The 15,360-nt window shown below is 51.0% G+C and overlaps 1 pseudogene; it reads left to right on the top strand.

Moving 5' to 3' along the window:
- The first annotated feature begins 13,052 nt into the window (after positions 1–13,052).
- LOC123058840 (glutathione transferase GST 23-like) lies at positions 13,053–14,055 on the top strand (annotated as a pseudogene).
- The last annotated feature ends 1,305 nt before the right edge of the window (positions 14,056–15,360 follow it).

Genomic DNA, 15,360 nt, shown 5'->3' with positions numbered 1-15,360 from the left:
TTACATATATTTGGGTTCCTGCGCCCTGTGGATTGTTCATCACTATCTTGGACTACTTCATCTTGGAAGTTGGAACTGTTCATCATCGATCGGCTACTTCATCTAGAAACTGCCCATCGTCATCTGCTTTGAGATTTATGAGTCGTCGGAACATACCGATCTCTCCAAGCTGAAGCATTCCATAATGTCATGACGGCAAGTGGGGCACGTCGTGGCCTCGCAGAACCACGGCACAATGCACCGGCTATGGAAGGCATGGGAGCATGGCAGCCTGCTGTTGGCCTCCCCGTCTTCAAGCTTCCAGCCCAATAACCCGTCTTGGATCTCCAAGTCCAGCAAACAGACACCGCACACCTCGCGGGGCTCACGGCGGCGCTTTCGCTTCCGGCCACGTCCGGTGACTCCGGCAGCCCCGGTCACGGCGGCGGCCCCCTTTTGCACCAAGCTCACATGTAACTGAGGCATCTCGATGTCTATGTCGTATCCCAAGTCGCCCAAGCCCCAAGGTCTTGTCTTTCTCACGTACGTACCTTACGATCCCCATGGCCATGTTAAGGGCCGGCGTACGGAGTGAATCCTCCCAGCTGCCGTACTCGCTGGTCGCCAGCGCCTCGGCGAGCATAACGTGGATGAATCTGCTGTAGACCCCCATGAACTTGAACATGCTGGGGTCGAAGAACCTGCCCCGCTGCTCCAGCGCCCTGACGACCTGATCGCTGTCGCACACCACCCCGCCCCGTGGTCCGATCCCGCGCGACCCCTGGGTTAGGATCAGTTCGCCGTGGAGGCGCAAGAAGCACGGGCGGCCGCGTGGCTTGCTCCGGAAGTGGATGGTCCCTTGCCCTTGGAAACGGCTGCGGGTCTCCGTCGCTGCCGCTGCGTGCGGCCAAGGTGGCAGTACTAGTGGCGTTGCCATGGCCGCCGCCTTGTCGGTAGAGTCCTCCATGGTCGGCTGATGAAAGAAAGAACAGGCGGAGCGGCGGACGGGAAAACAATTGACAGCCAACCTGCGTGCGCGGCTACGTTTATGAATGCGCGGACATTGGGCGGACTAGGAATCGAATTCGAGTTCAGGTAAGAAACGCTTAGCTGGAGCCTGGCCTTTCCTTCTATTTTTAACACGCCTATCCTTTCCTTCACCGTGTATAGATACTCTACTGTCACTTCCGATAGTATACTAGGAAATAAACATCCCAATTAAAAGTACTCCCTTTCATTTCTAAATGTAATCCTTTTTATAAAGATTCCAATGCAAACTACATATGAAGCAAAATGTGTGAATCTATACTCTAAAATACGCCTATATACATTCGTATGTAATCCGTATTGAAATTTTAAAAAAATATTTAGAAATTGAGGAAGTAGTACAGGAAAAAAAACACATGGTAATGTATTTATATGTAAACACAATCGATGGTAGGAATGAAGGTGTTTGGTTCATGACCTAAAATGCAAGCATAAATGCAGTCAAATAGCATAGTATATGTAAACATATGGACCAAAAAGAAATCTTCATTGATTATCCAAGTGAAAAGTTTACATGGATCCGCAATCTCAAGGCAACTTGTGGGCATGCGTGCACTGAGCCGATGAACTATACCTCGAAGAGGTCCGAGGTGACCTCCCGGGGAAGGCCATGTGCGCCTCATCGTCAGCGTCTAGGGTGGCCTGCTACCACCGTTGTCCATGGATGTCTTACTAGTGTTTTTTTTGGGGGGGGGGGGGGCATTGACGAGGTGTCCTAGAGAGAGGACTCATTGTGGCAGGATTGAACAACTCCTGTTGCCTTGTTTGGGTCTTTTTTGTTTCGGTTGTTTCTGGGGAGGTGGAGTTCCAGGCATAGCCATGGAAGTTGCGAAAAGAGACTAGCATTGTCGGGTTTTTCTTCGAGAACAGGTAGAAGATCTGTGTGTCTATATATTAAGATAGGGAGCAAATAAATTTACACAGTGTTGGTCTGGATGGCGCATGGAGGCTACCCCTAGACCCAATCCACAAGCAACAGCCTCGGGAACTACTAACTTAAGACTATCTCTGCCCACTATTCATCACTCACGATAATGATCGCGTATTTCATCAACCACAATCGATGGTGGAACAGACGAGTTCCATGACATCAACTTCTTCTCCTCCATCATAGTGGTCGTAGAGGCGATAGACGCCCACATCCATGACTGCGCCTAGACCAGCACAAGGATGGATGCCAGGACGAGTGGCCACCCATGCTTCGTTCACATCAACGACAGCGTGTTCATGTCCCACGAGTACCTGCACACATCATGATTCGGTTTGATAGCGCCGACATGATGGATCTTGCTCCTCTCTTCATCTGAGGGCTCGACCGTACCGGGTTGAGGCCGCCAACCTTGCCGCCATCTAAAGAAGCCGTGAGACATTCCGCGAGCTCATCGACGCGGCCCTCACTGACGCCCCAGTCACCTGCGCGAGTATGACCTCACCACCGGCAAGTAGAGGTGTTTCTGCTCGAAAACTGGTCGCACATCGTTTTCCACAACTTGATGGGTGTTGCTCAGATAGGCTTCAGGTTGTACATCAAGCTCATCCTCTGGATCAAGTTGAAGTACAACGAGCCCAAGGCATCAGTCTTTGCCTACAAAGAGACAGAGACCCAGGCTGTCGGGTGTTTGACACTTGCCAAAAGTGCCGCCATGAGCTAGGCGATATGTGTGCCATCTCTTTGCCGGAGGAGGGGACCGAAGAGGTGGAGGAGACCGTCAGGCTACCGTACTCCCATTATTTCCACAACCCATTCATCTTGTCGTGGTTCCACCTCACGTTAACGTGCCCAACCTTGTGATATTTGCGGTGCTTCTAAGATTCGCGTGTTGCTAGCCCGATGTCACCTGTGTATCGTGTAGCCGGAGACGAGCAGCGCACGCCTCAACGCCTCCTATCGGTGTCAAAACTGGCGGATCTCAGGTAGGGGGTCCCAAACTGTGCGTCTAAGGCGGATGGTAACAGGAGGAAGGGGACACGATGTTTTACCCAGGTTCGGGCCCTCTTGATGGAGGTAAAACCCTACGTCCTGCTTGATTATTCTTGATAATATGAGTAGTACAAGAGTTGATCTACCACGAGATCAGAGAGGCTAAACCCTAGAAGCTAGCCTATGGTATGATTGTATGTTGTCGTACGGAGTAAAACCCTCCGGTTTATATAGACACCGGAGGGGGCTAGGGTTACACAAGGTCGGTTACAAAGGAGGAGATATACATATCCGTATTGCCTAGCTTGCCTTCCACGCGAAGTAGAGTCCCATCTGGACACGGAACGAAGTCTTCAATCTCGTATCTTCATAGTCCAACAGTCCGGCCGAAGATATAGTCCGGCTGTCCGGAGCCCCCTAATCCAGGACTCCCTTAGTAGCCCCTGAACCAGGCTTCAATGACGATGAGTCCGGCGCGCAATGTTGTCTTCGGCATTGCAAGGTGGGTTCCTCCTCCGAATACGCCACGGAAGAGTTTGAATATAAGGATAGTGTCCGACCCTACAAAATAAGTTCCACATACCACCGTAGAGAGAATAATATTTCCACAAATCTAATCTGCTGACACGTTTTGGCAGCATGAGACATTACGCCATGGCCCAGTAATTATTCAAACCATTTTTCTTTAACCAGCCCCGCACATAACGCGAGGCGGTTTCTTGACACGTCTTGTCAAAGAAGAGATCGTGTTCCCCTTATTACGGGATTCTCATCAATACGGGCGTGGGTAACCCAACCGCGCCACCAATTACGGCGCTTGGGGGACAACCGAGTTTTACCAGGCTAGTGGGGGGCGCATAGTTTCGCCCGCCCTTATAAAGGGATAAGGTCTCACCTTTTCCTACCCACGCCTTCTTCCTCCTTGCTCATCCATTCTCGCGCACTCGAGCTCCAACGCCCAAGTCCACATCCTTCTCCTCAACTCTCTCCAAACATGTCCGGAGCAGGAGGCAAGTGGATGGCCTCCTCCATCATGGAGGGACACATCAAAAAGCTACATGGAGCCGGATACTTAGCCGCGGATATCGCGCACTAGCTGCCAGCCGCGGGGCAGGTCGTCCCTACCCCGAAACCTCACGAAAGGGTGGTTTTCCTCCCCACTTCGTCCGCGGACTAGGGTTTCCCCTCCATCCATTCGTCCGCGGCCTCATGTTCTATTATGGGCTGTACTTTCATGATCTAGCCCCGAATTTCATCCTCAACATCTCGGCGTTCATCGTTGTGTGCGAGGCTTCTCTCCGCATCCGGCCCCACTTCGGCCTGTGGCTGAAGACCTTCAATATCAAGCCGAAGGTGGTGGGCAGCCAACAAGCGGAACGCGGCGGAGCCATGGTGGGCAAAATGCCCAACGTTATATGGCTCGAGGGCTCCTTCGTGGAGACCATAAAGGGGTGGCAATCGGGGTGGTTCTACATCACCGAGCCGCGCGACACCAACTGGGTGGCGGCCCCCGATTTTGATCCGGAATCCCCACGCGGCTCACTTCCTGAAAGGAGAAGGGCTTGTCCTGGGGTTCATCGGTGGAGCTGGACGGACTCCAGAAGTGTATCCGGAACATGACAAGCAAGAAGCTTAAGCTTGTCAACATAGTCCAGGTCATGCTCTTCCGCCGGATCCTCCCGTGTCAACAACGGGATTTCAACTTATGGGAGTTCGACCCGGCCCAGCACCAGACTCTAAGTGAGCTTTTCGACACGACGCATAAAGACGTCTTGAGGGTGCTGTTCAAGGGCGCCGAGGTCCCTCCTTCTCTTACAGAGGACCGCGGGCTAAGCGCGAAGCGCCCTGCGAATCTGGTAAGTTCTGTACATTTGGTAGGGTGTTTATTTCCCATAGCTTAACAATGTGCGGGGTCTGAGCTCCCATGCCTTTGACAAGACTGGGTGGAGACATCGGAGCAGATTAACTGTCCGGCCCCTCTGCCCGAAGACCCCGCGGACGCTCTCCTGACGAAGATGTGGACTCTGGCTCCTTATGAGGTGCCGGAGAAGACAAATAAGAAGGCCAAGGGAACCCGAAAGAGTTCCCGGCGCCAGGTGGTATCGGACTCATCGTCTGATACCTCCGAGGCACACTCCTCCCGTGAAAACGAGGAGATGGAAGATGAAGATTCTCCCCCTCTAGCCGGGGGAGACAAGAAAAGGAAGGCCGCCCCAACTGGGGAGGCCGAAGGGTCCAAGAAGGGAAGGACTCTCCTTCCGGACTGTTCCACCACCGCCGCTGACGGCGAAGACGAGTGGATGCTCAGGGCCAAGCCCCTGGCGAAGTCGTAAGTATTCGGATACCAGAGTAACTCATAGCATACCTTTGTCGCACTGGTTCTCCTAACGCCGAATATGATTATGCAGTCCGCCCCAAGCCCGTATCGATGCATCATCGTCGGACGGTTCCTTGGACTCGTCGGACATGAATAGTGATACACTTCCAACCGCCTCCTCCCCTTGCCCTACGGACAATGCCGAGGTATTGTCTCAAGGGGCAGCGAGCCGAGGGGAGATAGTCCCGGAGGCGCCTCAAAGCGACCTTCCGGACTCCAGGAGCAAAGGGAGCAAGGCTCCCGGGGGCTCCAAGTTCGGCTCTCAGCCGAACACCGCGCCGGAACCTCCAGTGGTTCCGGACTCGGGCAGGCGGCCCCCTTCCTGAAGGTGCAAGCCGCCTGTGCCGGTGACCTCTGTCCATCAAGAGGCACCGGACAACCCGCTGGGAGCACTTCGCGGCGCTTCCATCGACGAAGAGCACCACACTATTATGAGTGTGGTGATCAAGAAGGTTCAGTCCGCCAAGAGCGGACTGACTGAAGCCTGTGCTAGCCTTATAACAGGCTTTGAGGTAAGTATTTAAAATATAGGAAAAATATTACCGCATAGACGGCAGCCCCTGATGCTCTGTTTGGTGTTCACAAAGAAAAGCCGAATAGAGGATCAAATAATATCTGCAGGAGTCTAATATAAGTATGTCTACATGCGTATGCAGGCTTCGTTGCTGACCTCTGCCGCACTGACTGCGGAGGTCGCCGCACTGAAGCAGGACCTCGAGGGGTCCAAGAAAGAGCTCGGCCTTGCCAAGAGGCAGCTCGAGGAGAACAAAGGTAAGTAATACCTTGTCTATATAAAAAAATGTGGTTGCGAAATGACAGGATCATCATGAATGTGCCAGGGGCCACGACCGAAGTGGCGACCCTGAAGCAAGCGCTGTCCGAGGCTGAAAACAAAGCGGACAAGGAGCGCACCGCGCGGGAAAAGCAAGAGGCACGGGTGGGCGAGGTGCAGCAAGAGCTCCAGGCTCTCGTGAAGAAGCACGAGGCTTTGGAGCTTGACTCGAAGACGCGCGAGTCCGAGCTTGCCGCGACCCTCGGAGCTCAAAGCATGCCAAGGCTGAAGCCCAAAAGGCCCTCCAGGAAATTGAGGCGATGAGGAAGATGGCGGTGGGTAAGGCATTCAATATGCAAAGCAAGCATGTGAAAGTGAATTACTTGTTACTTACCCGAGTCCGGAGCTCTCCAGGAGCAATCACAGATTTGCCCCGCAGCGTGTCGGATGCCGCGAAGTATTACCAGGCCGAGGAGGGAAGCTCGACGGAGAAGTTGTTCTGGTCTCAGTATACTGGGACCGAACACCCGATGCCTATGGGCGACCAGCTGAAGCAACTGGTCGAGCTGCACAAGGCGGCTGAACAGGCCATGAAGGGCTTTATAGTCCGGATGTGGCCTAGCGACTCCCTTCCCAACAGCTACTTCGGCCTGGTGAGGCGGCTTGTGGATGCCTGCCCACGGCTGGAAGTCATCGGTCCGTCTGTATCGAAGGTGCCCGCTGGGCTTTTGCCCGTGCAAAGGTGCACTGGGCCAAGATGGACGCCGAGAAGCTGGTGAAGGAGGGGCCGACGCAGGGCAAGGAGCATCGCCACCCCGAGATGTATTATGAGGGTGTCCTGAAGGGTGCCCGTCTTGTGGCGGACGAGTGTGCGAAGGATGTAATGTTTGAATGAACTTGCTCGTGTGATCCTGTATTATGAAAACTTGTTCATATGCGCTATGCAACGCTTGTTTGAATTTAAAATATTACCTTCTGTGCGGCTGTTTATCAAATCTGAGAGATGGCCAGTCGTCGGCTTCTGCCCCCATGCCACGAGTGCTCGGGTGTTCGGGATAAATCTGAGCATTCTTTTTCCCATTGTTGGGTCCTTCGAGGAAGGTGCTCAGCACAACGAACAAGGCAATCGGACTATAATGCTTTATCAGTCTCACTTAGCCATAGAATTCTACAATTTTAAATTTTGACGAAGCCCCTAGTATTTGGAAGGCCGAATTCGGGGCGCTATACACGCCTTAAGCCGGACAAAGCCGACTCCTCGCTCTAAGCGGCATAAGTCTTTAGGGACTCAAGACCTCTCGAACAGCGACCAACTCTCGCCTTATCATGACAGTCAATTTTAACTTTCTCTACTAAGGTGCTTAGCCCAGCTGAACCGGGGCACAACCGCAGTAGTTCTCCCAGTGCTACCTTAGCCGATATAGCGAAACGTAAGGTACCAAAACATGGGAGCTGGGCAAACCCAACTATTGACCCAAGACATGATTCGGAGATGATGCATATAATGGTATAAGTTCGGGGTGCCACACTATCGAAAGTGTTCGGGCTTCTCACGCCGTAGTATGGGGTATGCTTAAGCCCCTGGCGTATTGGTTGTACCAGAGTGTACGGGTGCTGAATGTCATGAATAAACACACACACACACACACACACACACACACATATATATATATATAAGAAGAATAGAGTGCGATAATATTCTAGTGCTATGCAGTGTTTATTCAAAAAAGTGCGACGAAGCAGAATGATACAAGTAGTGTGATAAGCAAAGAGTAGGACTATTTGATATGTCCTCTCCAAGGGCAAGCTGAGAAATGGTATTTAAAGCAAGTATTTCACTCGTTATCGGAGACCACCTAAGAGTTCCGTGGTGCGACGTAGCTTTCTGCCTCTTTGGTTGTTGCATCGTGTGTGCGGCGATCGTACTGCCGGACTGGGTTTCCAGAGATTAAAGTCCTGAAAAAAAAATAACAAAGCAGGAAGCCCCTAGTGCGGTTGAGCCGCGTCTTGGGGCGTGCCGTAGTCGTGCCCCCCTCCCCACCTGTGCCCATGGTATTTTCAATGCGTAATTATGTATGTGTGGCACGGATTTCACCGTTTGGCTGGGACTGGGGCGGGGGCCGCATTGCTATGCGAGCTCAGAACGTGCCAGGCGGTCTTGTTGCCGATTACTCCGGGCGCGCTTGAAGGTGTCTGGATCTTTAATCGCCGAACTGGTGGTTTGCCTTAAGAGGCTGCTTTGTGCTTCAGCTGCGAGGGCTGCAGTGTGCTCCTCCGTGCGGAGAGAGCGCTCTGTATTTCCATTGACTGTGATGACCCCCGAGGTCCTGGCATCTTGAGCTTGAGATATGCATAGTGCGATACCGCGTTGAATCTCGCAAATGTGGTTTGCCCGAGCAGTGCATGATAGCGCTGCGGAACGGGACTATATCGAAGATTAACTCCTCGCTTCGGAAGTTATCCAGGGATCCGAAGACCACTTCAAGTGTGATTGAGCCTGTGTAATGGGCCTCTACACCTGGTATGATGCCTTTAAAGGTCATTTTTGTGGGTTTGATCCTTGAGGGGTCTATACCCATTTTGTGCACTGTGTCCTGATAAAGCAGGTTCAGACTACTGCCGCCGTCCATAAGGACTCGAGTGAGGTGAAATCCGTCAATAATTGGGTCTAGGACTAGTGCGGCGAATCCGCCATGATGGATACTAGTGGGATGGTCCCTGCAATCGAAGGTGATCGGACAGGAGGACCATGGGTTGAACTTTGAGGCGACTGGCTCCAACACATATACATCCCTTAGCGCACGCTTCCGCTCCCTCTTGGGGATGTGGGTTGCGTATATCATGTTCACTATCCGCACTTGTGGGGGGAACCTCTTCTGTCCTCCGGTGTTCGGCTACCGGGGCTCCTCCTCGTCATCGCTATGTGACCCCTTATCTTTGTTTTCGGCATTTAACTTGCCGGCCTGCTTGAACACCCAACAATCCCTGTTGGTATGGTTGGCTGGCTTGTCGGGGGTGTCGTGTATTTGACACGAGCGATCGAGTATACGGTCCAAACTGAACAGGCCCGGAGTGCTTATTTTGAATGGCTTTTTCCGCTGACCGGGTTTAGAGCCTTTGAATCCGGCATTGACTGTCGTATCCTCGATATTATCATTGTTGATGCGGCGCTTGTGTTTGTTGTGACGTGACCTGCCATTGCCATCCTTGGTATCCGAAGTACCATGGTCCTTTGATATATTATTGTTGCGTACCAGCCAGCTGTCTTCTCCCGCGCAAAAGCGGGTCATGAGTGTCGTGAGGGCTGCCATAGATTTCAGCTTTTCCTGGCCAAGGTGTCGGGCGAGCCACTCGTCGCGGGTGTTGTGCTTAAAAGCTGTTAGGGCCTCTGCATCCGGACAGTCGACGATTTGATTTTTCTTTGTCAGGAACCGTGTCTAGAATTGCCTGGCCGATTCCTCTGACTACTGAATTATGTGGCTCAAGTCATCGGCATCTGGTGGTCGCACATAAGTGCCCTGGAAGTTGTCGAGGAATGCGGCTTCCAGATCTTTCCAACAGCCAATGGATTCTGCTGGCAGGCTGTTGAGCCAATGCCGAGCTGGTCCTTTGAGTTTGAGTGGGAGGTATTTGATGGCGTGTAGATCGTCACCGCGGGCCATGTGGATGTGGAGGAGGAAGTCCTTGATCCATACCGCAGGATCTGTTGTGCCGTCGTATGATTCGATATTTACGGGTTTGAAACCCTCTGGGATTTGGTGATCCATTACTTCATCTGTGAAGCATAGGGGGTGTGAAGCGCCTCTGTACTGGGCTATATCGCGACGCAGCTCAAATGAGTCTTGTCCGCTGTGTTCGGCCCGTCCGGATTTACTTTTACTGTATCCGGCGTGACAGTTATCGTCTCGCATAGTGGCGCGCCCTCGTGATCCGTAGATTGATCTTGCGTGTTTTGCTTTGTCCTCCAATACGTCTCGCAGGTCTGGCGTATTTCCCCATGCCTTGAGATTTTTATTTGAGTGGCGTCGGGGTGCGGGCAGAGCTTTTGACTGGAATGCCTTTTTGTCGCGGCCACGAGGTGGCCGATCAGCCACGTCATACTCTGGAGATGTAGGTTTTGATGCTTCCTCCTCCACTCGGGGTAGCAACCTGCGCTTTGGGCAACTCTTGGAGGGGCGTTCGAGTTTATATTCCTCGGCCGCAAGGACTTCAGTCCATCTGTCAGGTAGCAAATCTTGATCAGCTTGAATCTGCTGCTGCTTTTTCTTAAGCCTATTTGCCGTGGCTATAAGCCGGCGCTTGAAGCGCTCTTATTCGACGGGATCCTCAGGCACGACGAATTCATCATCGTCGAGGCTTGCCTCGTCTTCGGAGGGAGGCATGTAATTATCATCCTCCGCCTCTCCATCTGCCGCTCACTCGGGAGGGCTGGCTTCTCCATCCTCCTGCCCTAAATCTTGCTGGAGGGGATTGTTGTCGTGTTCGGCATTGTCGAGTGCTATTATCTCCCATGTCGGTGTCATCGCTTTTGCTTTGGCGAGACTTAGAGCGGCGCCACTGACGTCGGCGCTTGGGTTGCTTCTTGGAGGGGTCATCCTTCGCTGTCTCGTCGCCATTGCCTTCTTTGGGTGTGTCCACCATATATATGTCATGTGACGAGGTGGCTGTCCAGTGCCCTGTGGGCAGTGGTTCTTGTTCACCTCCTGCATCGTCGTCCATGCTGTCGATGTCTTCGGAGTCGAAGTCGAGCATGTTGGTCAAATCGTCGACAGTGGCTACTAAGTGGGTGGTGGGTGGGCGGCGAATTTCTTCGTCATCCGCATCCCAATCCTGCCGGACATAGTTCGGACAGGACTCTCCTGACAATGAGAGAGACCTTAATGAGTTCAGTATGTCGCCGAAGGGCGAGTGCTGAAAAATATCCGCGGAGGTAAACTCCATGATCGGCGCCCAGTCGGATTCAATAGGCACGGGAGCAGGCGGTTCGGAGTCCGTGGCCGGGGAAGGATCCAGCAGCTTGGCATCACGGCTCTCGTGAAGGGTAAGGTCGATACTCGGCTCGATAGCCGCTGAGGATACGACCTTCATGGCGGGGTCTACCCACCCGTCCATGGATGGCGCAACTAGCTCCGAATTGAGGGTCGGAGCGGTTGCCGACGCGATCTCCTGAACACTGTCTGATGGCAGAGCTAAATCATGCTCATCGTGACCATGTGGCGCACTAGGCAGGGGCTCGAATCCGTCGAAGATCAAGTCTTTGCGGATATCGGCCGTGTAGTTTAAACTTCCAAACCTGACCTGGTGTCCAGGGGCGTAACTCTCGATCTGCTCCAGATGGCCAAGCGAGTTGGCCCGTAGTGCGAAGCCGCCGAATACAAAGATCTGTCCGGGGAGAAAAGTCTCACCCTGGACTGCATCGATATCGATGATTGAAGGAGACATCAAGCCTAATGATGACGACACAGAGGAACTCTCAATGAAAGCACCAATGTCGGTGTCAAAACCGGCGGATCTTGGCTAGGAGGCCCCGAACTGTGCGTCTAAGGCGGATGGTAACAGGAGGCAGGGGACACGATGTTTTACCCAGGTTCGGGCCCTCTTGATGGAGGTAAAACCATACGTCCTGCTTGATTATTCTTGATAATATGAGTAGTACAAGAGTTGATCTACCACGAGATAGGAGAGGCAAAACCCTAGAAGCTAGCCTATGGTATGATTGTATGTTGTCCTACGGACTAAAACCTTCCGGTTTATATAGACAACAGAGGGGGCTAGGGTTACACAAGGTCGGTTACAAAGAAGGAGATATATGTATCCGTATTGCCTAGCTTGACTTCCACGCCAAGTAGAATTCCATCCGAACACGAGACGAAGTCTTCAATCTCGTATCTTCATAGTCCAACAGTCCGGCCGAAGGATATAGTCCGGCTGTCCGAAGACCCCTTAATTCAGGACTCCCTCACCTCCTGTCTCCGTCGTGCTCAGCCAAGCGATCCAACACCTCCGCCCGCCTCGACCGTGGCCGGCCATGGCCGCCACCACCACAACCTCCTACAACTGCCGGGACGTCTCCTTCACGCCACAAGCTCTGGTGCAATAAAAAGAAAAGGTTTCTGCAACATGAGTTTTACAACAATATGACCTCTGTTACAACATGGGAAGGCAACGCTCAGCCGCTCGATGACGCCAGATTTGGCGGCTCGCGACCCGGCCGGTCTTCATAGCACGCCCCTTAGAACTTTGGTCATGACTATTGATGCTTAGGCTATATGGATCGACAAGGAATTGAGACGTCACGTCAGAGAGCGTTTACACTACAAACCAAGAGTCCAAGACATGCAGGCAGTGGGTAAACAGACTTGAGCAAGACAACGAGAACCAGAGACATTACCTTTGGCATCAGCATCTCCATCACTGCAAACTTCAGCAAACTCTCGTCTTCAACGCATGAATGAATAAAATAGAGTACCTGCCCCATGAATCATGATCCCATCGCCACCAAGTGCCCAACGTAATGTACTCCCTCCAGTCCTTTTTACTCTGCACATTGGTTTTGCCGAAAGTCAAACTTTATTAAGTTTAACCAAATTTATATTAAAAATTATTAGCATCTATATTATCTAATAAATATAATATGAAAATATATTTCAAGATGAATCTAATAATATTGGTGTTGTTATGTGAATGTCTATAATTTTTTATATAAACTTGATCAAAGTTGGATGAAATTGACTTCGGACAAATCTAATATAAAAGGTAAAAAGAACCTGAGGGAGTAATTCCGCATGCTACCAAAGTTGACTGTCGACTTGGTCTTGTCAGTAGAAAATTGAGTGTTCGACAAGCCAGAAACTCAACATATATTGTGCCCTCATCTGGTAGACACCACACCTGCCATAATTTCAGCCGTGTTGCTTGTGAGTTGTGAGCTCGCCACACAAACGAGAGAAGCAAAGATGAGCGAGCCGGTGCCGGTGAGGCTGCTGGGCTCCTTCGGGAGCCCGTTCACGCACCGTGCCGAGGCGGCACTCAGGCTGAAGGGGGTGCCTTACGAGTTCATCCAGGAGGACCTCCGCAGCAAAAGCGAGCTGCTGCTCCGGCACAACCCCGTGCACAAGAAGGTGCCCCTGCTCCTCCACGGCGACGACGACGACGACATCCGCGTCGTCGCCGAGTCGCTCGTCATCGTCGAGTACGTCGCATGGTTTTCACTTTCAGTGAGATTTCGGTGAAATTCACTGAATTTCAGTAATTTCAGCAGACGCTGAAATATTACGTTTCGGCCAAAATATTTCAGCAATTTCACTATAGCACTACAATTCCAATATTTTTCAAAATATTTTTTAATATTTTTAAATTTTTTAATTGAATTCAAGTGAATATTTCGGTCATTTGACTGAAATGAAAACTGAAATCACTGAAATTCACTGAATTTCAGTGATTTCGATTGGTGCTGAAATTTTTCTGAAACTGAAATTGAAAACCATACGTCGACGAGGCCTTCGAGGGCCCGCCGCTCCTGCCGGCCGACCCGCTCGCCCGCGCCGCCTCCCGCTTCTGGGCGCAGTTCGCCTCCGACAAGTGCTCGAGGACGCTGTTCAAGGCGCTGTGGACGCCGGAGGGCGAGACGCGGAGGGGGTTCGTGGAGGAGGCCAAGAAGAACCTGGCGCTCATGGAGGCGCAGCTGGAGGGGAGGCGCTTCTTCGGAGGTGACTCCATAGGGCTGCTCGACATCGCCGCCAGCGGGCTCGCCTGGCTCCCCGTGCTGGAGGAGGTCGCCGGCGTGGAAACTAGCATGATCCGTGAGGAGGATTACCCTGCCTTGTGCCGGTGGCGCGGGGAGTACGCCTCCGACGAGGCCGTGATGAAGTGCTTGCCGAGCAGGGACGAGATGGTCGCCTACTACTGGCCATGAAGGACCGCTTCGTGCTCCATGCCAAGTCAATGCACAAGAAATAAGACCAAAATTGTACGTACCGAAAATTGTTGCGTGTGTGGTGAGTTATGACCCAAAACTTTCCATGTAAACAAATTATTTTCTTAACACAGGTCAATCAAAGTCGCTCACAATGTAAAAAAATATTTAGCCGTTACAACAACTTGGACCAACGATCCCCCCAAAAAAAACTTTGACCAACGCTCAGTTTAGCAAAGCACATCTATATGTGCTCTAAATATCGTACATCTAAATTCTTTGTCACTGATTTTACGTTAGGATCATCTAGTTTGATTGAGTCACTTAAATGTGTAATAACAAAGGCACATCTACAGTTCAAAAAGAAAAACAAAGGCATATCTAGATTTGCCCTAAACAAACTCTTACTGTAACTATATGTGGATTGTCTGATGCAAAACTGGTAAAGATGAAAAAAATTGGTACGTGTCATCAATTTTGTATCTTGAACATTACGTATTGCTGAACAAATTCTTGTTAAAATAAACAGATTTGTTAATTCTCATCTAGAAAAGAAATAACAAGAATTAATGCACTACTGGTGTTTCAAATTGGCATGTATGATCATTTTGGTGTCTACAGTTGTGGTATACAGAAAAGTGGCGCATGGACTTAACTTTCGTGTGCAATAATGCCTTCGTCATTCAAACTTTAATTGCGCTTCCATAGCATTGTATTTCTGTTCGCATGCGTGTGAGCGTGCCAACAAGGCGCCAGGTACACTTGCAACGGCTTACATAATATGCATCTTTACGATCGTTGGGTCCCACCTATCAGTGAATGGTACAAAGAGAAAATCGAAATGAAGAATCATGTCACGTCCTTTGGGTTTGGAATGAGCAACCTCAAGCCTACCTGCCACAGGAGTAACAACTCTAGCCCACACCCTTTGATGTCTACTAGTGGTTAGGGCCTGCTATTACGAGCCACTTGATCGAAAGCTATGTATGCGTTTTTCCATCTTAAAGAAAAAAAAACCTGACCTTCATGTCCATATGGAAAAACTTTCTTGTATCACGTGAACATGACATCCATCTAAAAAAGAAAAAGAAAAAGCTTATAAAAAATTCTCAAAAAGACAAAGGGGAAAATCTCACTACCATCTTCCAAAAAGTAATATCCAAAAAAAAATCAAAAACTTTCACATTGGTGCCAACCACATGGGCCACGTGCCATAGCTAGTTCGCCTCTCGTACGCCTAACGGGACTAATAGCTAGTCCATGAGCCAAGCACTGGCATAATAGGGCATAAATGGGCTGCACTCAGTATGATCCATTTTTTCCATTTAGTGTTTTTTGGCAAATTTATA

The sequence above is a fragment of the Triticum aestivum genome, chromosome 3A, assembly GCF_018294505.1.
Source record: "Triticum aestivum cultivar Chinese Spring chromosome 3A, IWGSC CS RefSeq v2.1, whole genome shotgun sequence".
Lineage (NCBI taxonomy): Eukaryota > Viridiplantae > Streptophyta > Magnoliopsida > Poales > Poaceae > Triticum > Triticum aestivum.
Note: the sequence above shows the minus strand (reverse complement) of the source record. Positions and strands in the feature narration are given on the sequence as shown.